General features: G+C 49.0%; 1 long non-coding RNA gene across 1 annotated transcript; it reads left to right on the top strand.

Annotated features, from left to right (window-relative positions):
- The first annotated feature begins 202 nt into the window (after positions 1–202).
- Positions 203–1057, top strand: LOC108445869. The gene is made up of 2 exons (XR_001860898.1): positions 203–391; positions 742–1057. It is a non-coding gene; the product is annotated as an uncharacterized LOC108445869 (long non-coding RNA).
- Positions 1058–8165: the final 7108 nt, after the last annotated feature.

Below are 8165 nucleotides of genomic sequence, written 5' to 3'. Positions count from 1 at the left end.
ACCACAGGGAGCCAGAAAATCTGTTTTTCTCAATCATGCAGCTTCAAAAAACCACCCCAGATCTCAGTGCCAGTCAGAGCTGGAGTGACCAGACACTGTCCATCCCGGAGCTTTGGGAGGAGCACTTCACACCCACCTCCTCTGCACTGACCTTCACTGAGAGCAGCTCTCCCTTGGGTGTGCCTGCTTTGAGCTGCTCTTCTCTGACAGTTCACTCACCCCATTTCTTGCCACCCATCTCTGTTCCTCTCTTCCCTTGTCATTTTGGGCTGAGTCACTCCCAGGTTATGCCATGCCCAGTACAATCCTTTTGGATCCTCAGAGAGGATGCCCATGGTCTGCAGTGTGAGCACAGTCTTGATGTTGGAGGACAGGAGACAGGGACCAAGAGGTATTTAGGCTTCAGAAAGGCCATTGTCACCCATCTGGGGACCAGCTCATGACTGCAGCTGAGAGGAGAGGGGAGGGGAAGGGAGGGGAAGGGAAGGGAAGGGAAGGGAAGGGAAGGGAAGGGAAGGGAAGGGAAGGGAAGGGAAGGGAAGGGAAGGGAAGGGAAGGGAAGGGAAGGGAAGGGAAGGGAAGGGAAGGGAAGGGAAGGGAAGGGAAGGGAAGGGAAGGGAAGGGAAGGGAAGGGAAGGGAAGGGAAGGGAAGGGAAGGGAAGGGAAGGGAAGGGAAGGGAAGGATTTCCAGGGGGAAATTCCAAGATGTGCTGAGTACACCAATAACTGGGTTATCCGCAGTTCTGCCTGTGCATGGCAAGTGAGGCTGAGTTGGCTGAGTTGGATATACAGCTCCTCCTGCCTTTGCCCAGCCTCAAATGATGATTCTGGATCCAAATCACAGGCATTTTCTCCCAAATGCAGAACACCAACCCTACTGCAGAGATTCCCACTGAGAACACAGCTAATGCCCACTGCTTTCCAGGCTAACTTCATGGAAGCACACCAAAGCCAGGGCTTCAGCAGTGTTCTAGTCCAATTGGGTTTCCCTGGGTTATTCATTATTTTCAGAGGAAAATAAATCCTTTGGCCTGTGAAAATGATGTGATGACTCTCAGCAGAGCTGTTCATTCATGGTCAAATGGGATATTTTAAGTAAGGGGGGAAGTGTTTGTCTTTTCTTCAAGTGCACCACAAACTCTTCGTCTGTGTCAGGAGTGCAGAATTAAATCCTAATTAGAGGCTGTAAAAACCCAGTGAATCTGAGATGCCAGGAACAGATACATATTATCATCCCTTTCATAGATCATATGAGCACTCTGGTGACATAATAAATAATCCACCCCAAGTTTTTAAAGGTAAAAACCAGCAAATCATTAATAATGTCTCTGGCACCATATATCAAACTGAAGCCTTCCTCTTACAGCTGATCCCCAGCTATTCCCAGCTGCCTTTTGGCATTGCTGCTTCCTCCCTTTGCACTGCTCATTCTTCCCATCTTTTCTGCTGCAGTATTCCTCTGCTTTGTCCACCTGTGTTTATTTCTGCTGTTCACTGAAGATCTGCAGGTATGAATAAGGCAAGAAAACACACATCTTACTCTTTAAACCCAACCTCAGGAGGTTTAAAACTTGCCTGGACAAGAAAAGACAGGCAGAAACTATTTTTCAGGGTAGAGAGAGGCACTGGATGATGATGTGGTAGTTTCACTTATTTCTGGCACTCCTGATCTATTTACACTGCTGTCTGTAGTTGTGGAGCACTTCCCTCCGTGTCAATTTTGCTGTCTTGTCACCCTCTCTTTTTTGATCTTTTAAAATTTTTCTGTAATCCACTTAACCCATTTCACTGTCTCAGTCTGGCTCTCATTTCTGAAGGGCTGGGATACAATCTGCCATTACTCGTTCATGCTTGGTGTACTGAGTTCTTCCAAGCTCATAGAATCATGGAATGGTTTGGGTTTGAAGGAACCTTCAAGACCATCCAGTTCCAACCCCCTGCCATGGCCAGGGACACCTCCCACCATCCCAGGTTGCTCCAAGCCCCATCCAACCTGGCCTTGGACACCCCCAGGGATGGGGCAGCCACAGCTTCTCTGGGCACCCTGGGCCAGGGCCTCCCCACCCTCACAGGGAAGAATTCCTTCCCAATATCCCATCTAACCCTGCCCTCTGGCAACTTAAAGTTATTTCCCCTTGTCCTGTCACTGCATGATATTTTAAAAAGTCTCACTGAAGACTTCTTAAGTTTCTGGGCTTCTTGGGATTGCCGTCGTTGATATATCTCCATATGACTATTATATATAATCACAGGGATTATTCCAGTGTTGCCTCAGTCCAGCTGCCTGATTTCTCCTCAGGCCCATGGTGTGGGCTTTTAACTTTCCTCTCTTTAGGCATTGAGGGAAGGCTGTCCACACAGGTCTCACAGAGGAAGAGAGTGTGAATATGGAGACAGGGTTTTGCTGGGTTCCACCACCTTGAAGATGAAGATCGAAATGCATCACCTTTTTCCTGGAAAAGATAAAAGCAACAGGGAACTCACCCCAGTGGCCGACCATCATATGTTATGCTTGGATTTTTTTTCCCCCCAGATCTGGGAGTTACTGCAGCTGTAATATCATTCCTGGAAAAATACAGTTCTCTGCCAGTGTTCTGGGATGCACTACTGGGATGCACTACTTAGTAAAGGTGAAATTTCTCCCTCTGTGAGTACCTGACTCACTATGTGAGTGCCTGCTCAGAGAAGCTGTGGCTGCCCCATCCCTGGAAATGTTCCAGGCCAGGTTGGACGGGGCTTGGAGCAACCTGGGATGGTGGAAGGTGTCCCTGCCCATGGCAGGGGGTGGGGTGAGATGGCTTTTAAGGTCTCTTCCCACCCAAATCATTCTGGCATTCTATGACTTCTCTCCCTGATGCTCAGGGCAGGATTCACCTCACTTTACAGACAGCTCCAGTTTGTGGGCATGGGAAGTGAGGGCACCTGCAGCTGTCCCCACATGAACTTCCTGTTAAACACTGGTTACAGGGAACAGGGGTGACTCGCTTGTCCTTACACGGGTATTGAGCATCACTTGAGATCCTCTCTGGTACCTGAGCTGCCACATGCAGAGGGCAAATTCATCCCATCAGTTTGACAAACATTCAGAAGAGTCTGCTGTGCACCACGTCCGTAACAACACAGCTGCCACTTGTACATGTGGCACCAATTTAATACAAATCCATTCCTCTCTGGTACATTCCAGTGCAGCTCCTGGAGCTGAGGAGAGTCCAGAAGGGAAGGGAAGTGGGAGGGCTGCACACATTCATGGATGCAAGGCAGTGATGGAATGCTGGCATGGGTGCCAAAGGAGCTGGACTGCAGGGATTTGTATAGTCCTGAGGTGACACATGCCCTTACAGCTGGTAAGGATGAGGATTGCTTTGCTCTTTCCTTGCTGTGTCCACCTGTGAATGGGTGACTCCATCAGGGTGACAGGGTCTCCAGGAAGGCATGGTGAAGTTTCAGGTCATCACCCATCAACCCTCACCCAGCATTCCCCAAACTGGGAGGCAATTCCTCAGTCTTTAGATGAAACTTCAATTGTCTTTGTAGTGGTTCTTTTCTCCTCCTCTCCAGTGTTTCATTGCCACAGGAAAGTTGTAAAATCACGGAATATCCTGAGTTGGAAGGGACCCACTAGGAGCATCCAGTCCAGCTCCTGGCCCTGCACAGACACCCCAACAACCCCACCCTGTGCACCCCTGAGAGCGTTGTCCAAACACTCCTGGAGCTCTGGCAGCCTTGGGGCTGTGCCCATTCCCTGGGGAGGCTGTTCAGTGTCCCAGCACCCTCTGGGGGAAGAACCTTTTTCTGATATCCAACCTAACCCTCCCCTGACACAGCTCCAGCTGTTCCCTCAGGTCCTGCCCCATGTCACAATAGAGCAGAGGACAGTGCCCAGTTCTGAGCATGTTGCTTCTACTTCATCCAGGAGGAAGACAATTAGTGAGTCTGACTCTTCAAAACATTGGTGTTCTGGATTCCCTGAGTTTAACAAAGGCTGTCCATCTCTCCTGGGATTTCAGTGCTGCAAACCTTTAGAGCAGTTAATTCCCACAAGGAAAAGTTTGCTGCCACCTACCCCCGGATGCACCAGTTGCTCTTTATTCCCATCGGTCCAGTCCTCACCACATAAAAATTTCAGGACATGTTTGGAGCTGCCTGAGTCTCAGCAGTGATGATCAGCGAGGAGCTTACTCACCCCTAAACCGTGCTGGGATTCACCAGCTCAGCGTGTCCCTACCTGCTTAGCTTTGGGGATTGATCCAGAGGGTGCATGCAGGAGGTGCCAGCCTGCTCCTTGCACAAATCTGAGCAGCAGGAGGAAGGAACCTCTCGCCTTTTGAGCAGTTGGACCCTCTCTCCTCACTGCCAGGATGCCCTTGTTAAAATAGCTCCATGTGGAGCTTGAACCTACATTATCTCTGTTACAGGAAAGGGCACTAAACCATAGGTACTCTGCACTGGTTCTCTGTCATTAAACTATCCAATGGTGTGTGGCAAGGATTGGATATTTCGGCAGTCAGGACATTGCCATGGAAGACCATGTTATCCCCTTGGATAAGTAATGCCAAGAAAAACACCTTCCAGATGGGACATCTTGAGACCACTCAAGAGTTCAGTTCCCTGCTTATACCCTGACAGAAAGACACTGGCGGGACTTGAGAAAACATTTCTGTGTCTGTTTTTGCTGACTGTGTGTGACATAACCTGCTCGGAGAACACTGAGCAGAGGCTTAGATGGGATATTGGGAAGAAATTCTTCCCTGTGAGGGTGGTGAGAAGCTCGAGGTGCCCAGAGAAGCTGTGACTGCCCCATCCCTGGAAGTGTTTCAGGCCAGGTTAAACAAAGCCTGGGATAGTGGAAGGTGTCCCTGCTCATGGAAAAAGATGATATTTAAGGTTCCTTGAAACCCAAACCATTCCGTGATTCTATGATGATCAAGGCCTATGAATATGATGACTGCAGAAATACAAGCCTCTAGGCAGTGGTATTGTTTCAAATTCCTCTCCAGGTTTGTATATTCATGCCAGACCAAAATGGATCTTCCTCTCTCTATGGATCATGCCTACAAACTAATAAGAGACATCCAGCTCATGGAATTGTCTCTTGAGATCCTGAGGGTTGGGAAACTGTAAAAGTCGTCCCATCTTAGCACCAACTGCAGATGTAATTAGCATAGGTCTGAATTCTAATTCTTGATTATTAATTCAACTGATCCAAATCCACCCTTTTCATTCTCCACAAGCTGGTCTGCTCCCACATGGCAAAAACCAAGAGCAGGATTGTTAAACCACTCCTGATTTGGAAAAGAGACTCAGACTCCTGTACTTGCTCATGCTTCCAGAATCCTGTTTGGGGGTGGATGCTCTGTTCCTCTCCTTTTCTTCCATGGCTGTGGGTTGTGGGTTCTCCCCTTGTGCCTTCCCTGGCAGGGAGCAGCCCAGAGCCCAAGAGGGACATTGGATTCCTGTCATATTGCTGGGAAAAGGTCAGTGTCTGCCAGGATCACCAGACAGGAAGAGATAGGGAGGAGAAACAGGAAAGTGAGAGAAGGGAGGGGGACAGGGGGCTCATTTTTTTCCCATCTTCTGTCCTTCCTCTCCAGCAGAGCCCTCCCACACGTGATGTGAATCCAGGGTGTGGCCAGAGATGCACAATCCTCTTTCCTTGCTCAGGGATGTTACAGGAAGGTGAAACCTGATGAGATTAGATGTGGTCCCTTGCTGGGACTGGCTGACAGCTTCAGGAGACATCTGATGTAATCAAATCCTTGCAGTTCAGTGTGGGCAGCGGCCGTGGGAGATAATAAATATCTCTCACATGTGAGAGGTGCATTCTTCTCCTCAGTTCTCCTTCCCTCCCAGCACACATTGCTGTGGTGGGGTGACTTTGCCAGAGTCCTCACTAGCTTGGTCTTCCTTAAGTTCTCTTATTTATTAAGTGCATCCCCATGGCTGAAAACTAAGTTTCTACATTACCGCTCAGAAAACTAAGTTACTACACTAGTAACTTCCAAAATTTTACACTCTTGATGTAGATTTTTATTCTTGGGATGGGATTTTCAGGTGTGCAACATGGTTCCAGGTCTGAATGAAACATTTCTCACCTCTGGGACAAGCACTATGAGTCTGTCCTCAGGTTACTCCTTAGTGTCCTTCTATTCCCTGCCCATGGCAGGGGGTCAGACCTGGATGATCTTTAAGGTCCCTTCCAACCATTCTATGATCCTATGGTTCTATTTTTACTCTCCAGGTTTCTTGGGAAACCAGGTAAAATACAGCATGCTAGGACTCATTGGTGTTTGTCCTCAAGTTTAGGTTTGGGACGAGGTGGGAGACCGAGGAAGAGATCAAGGCTTCTGCCATAAAATATAATCTGAGTTATCAGAAACACGGGGATAATTTTATTAACAGGAAACCCCTCATTCTTCAAATCATTGCAGATTTTAATGTGAAATCTCTGTTCCCTTTCTGCTCCATTATGTGACTGGGTTTAGCAGCCCAAACCAACCACACATGTCCGATGTCACCATAAAGATCAAGGAAGGACTTAAAACTCCCTAAATACACCTTAGCTGGTGCATGGGGTCAGCAAGGGTGGTGCAGCCCCCAAGGTGAGACAGCAGAAGGGTCCTGTCTTTCCTCAAGACAACTTGGTGCATTATCCTGCTCTGGATATCCAGCCATGGCTGCTCCATCCCTGGAACAGTCCCAGGCCAGGTTGGACGGGGCTTGGAGCGACCTGGGATAGTGGAAGGTGTCCCTGCCCATGGCAGGGGGTGGAACTGGATGGTTCCTCCCAACCCAAAGCATTCCGTGACTCCGTGAATTCCTGCAGGGATTGCAGCACTGGGCTGTGCCTGCCCTCCCTGAGGTTTGATGAATCAGGTGTATGATGCAAGGAGGGGCAGCCAGGGAGGCACTGCAGCCCAGGACAGACAGAGGGAGAGCCAAACCTGGCTGCATTCCTTGCCTGCTCCTGACTTCTTAAGGAGGGTGAGTCCTGCTGCTCACTGAGATTCTCAAGAGCAGGAGTTGGTTCCTTGGACTCCAGTAAAGTTCCTACTCTGGATGACTGGGGAAGAAATTGATGCTTGAAAAAGAAATACATAAATTTGAATATTTAGTAACTAACAAATCATTCTTCAAATGTTTTAGTGCACAACAAAGAGGTTTTTGTGTGTGGCAGAGACTTACCCATGCCATTCATGAAACTTAACATGGAATCAGCCTTGGGTGGCTGAGGTTGCTGTGATGGAGAGGAGAGGCACTGCTCTGGGATGGCAGCAGGAAGGATGGTGTTTGTTTGATGTGCCTCAGTCCTACGGCCTTCTCTGCAAGGGGATCAGGAGGGCCAGAACAGGAGCCAAAGTAGCCACTGCCCTAAAGCTGGACTGCCCCAGGGACCAGGGAGAACTCCCAGGTCGGGACTGGTGCAGGGGGAGGATTTCTGTGCTGGAACAGACTAATTAGGCACCACAGGGAAGCATTTCCATCCGCTTAGGAAGCATTGTCCTGACCTTGCTCCTACGCCCACTCCCTCTCTGTCACAGGCCTGAAAGAGCCTCGCTCAGCTCTTTTAAAACTGGAAAATGAGCCCCAGCACCATCCTTTATGCAAGAGCTGAAAGGTTAATACGTGTCACCTCTGTAGGCCAGGACTCTGGAATAGCAAAGCCCTTTCTACTGAAGAAAAAAAGCCACCAGCCTGTCACAGCCTGACCTTTCCACCCTCACACTCCAGCCGCACTTTCACATCACAGGGTTGAGAATAAACACATCCTTTTCCAAACAGGGCTGGATCCTCTCAGCTGCAGCAAAATGTGAATACTTGCAAACAATGCAGGTGGCTCTTAGGTAGGGGTTTTCCTGTGGATTGCAGGGATAAGCAATCATCAAGCTCCTGGAATTAGAAAGGTCAGCAGGGATGCTTCCTGTTGGAGCTGCACGAACCCTGGTGCTCGGATCAGAGGGCAGGGAGTTAAAATTAGAAGCGGCAGTGGGGTTGCAGAGGTCACTCCTTGAGCCTGACAAGGTGATGGGGTCTGTGGTTTGGAGGCATGAGAAAATAAACATCTCCAGCCTTAGTATTTTCTAGAGGATCACAGAAAATACCTCTTCTTCTGTCTTTAGCACAAGGTTTGGAATATCAGGAATTCCTCCCTAAATAATCGCTCTCTT

This window comes from Corvus brachyrhynchos, unplaced genomic scaffold (genome assembly GCF_000691975.1).
Source record: "Corvus brachyrhynchos isolate BGI_N302 unplaced genomic scaffold, ASM69197v1 scaffold203, whole genome shotgun sequence".
Lineage (NCBI taxonomy): Eukaryota > Metazoa > Chordata > Aves > Passeriformes > Corvidae > Corvus > Corvus brachyrhynchos.
The sequence above is the reverse complement of the archived record's forward strand: the minus strand, read 5'-3'. Positions and strand labels throughout refer to the sequence as shown.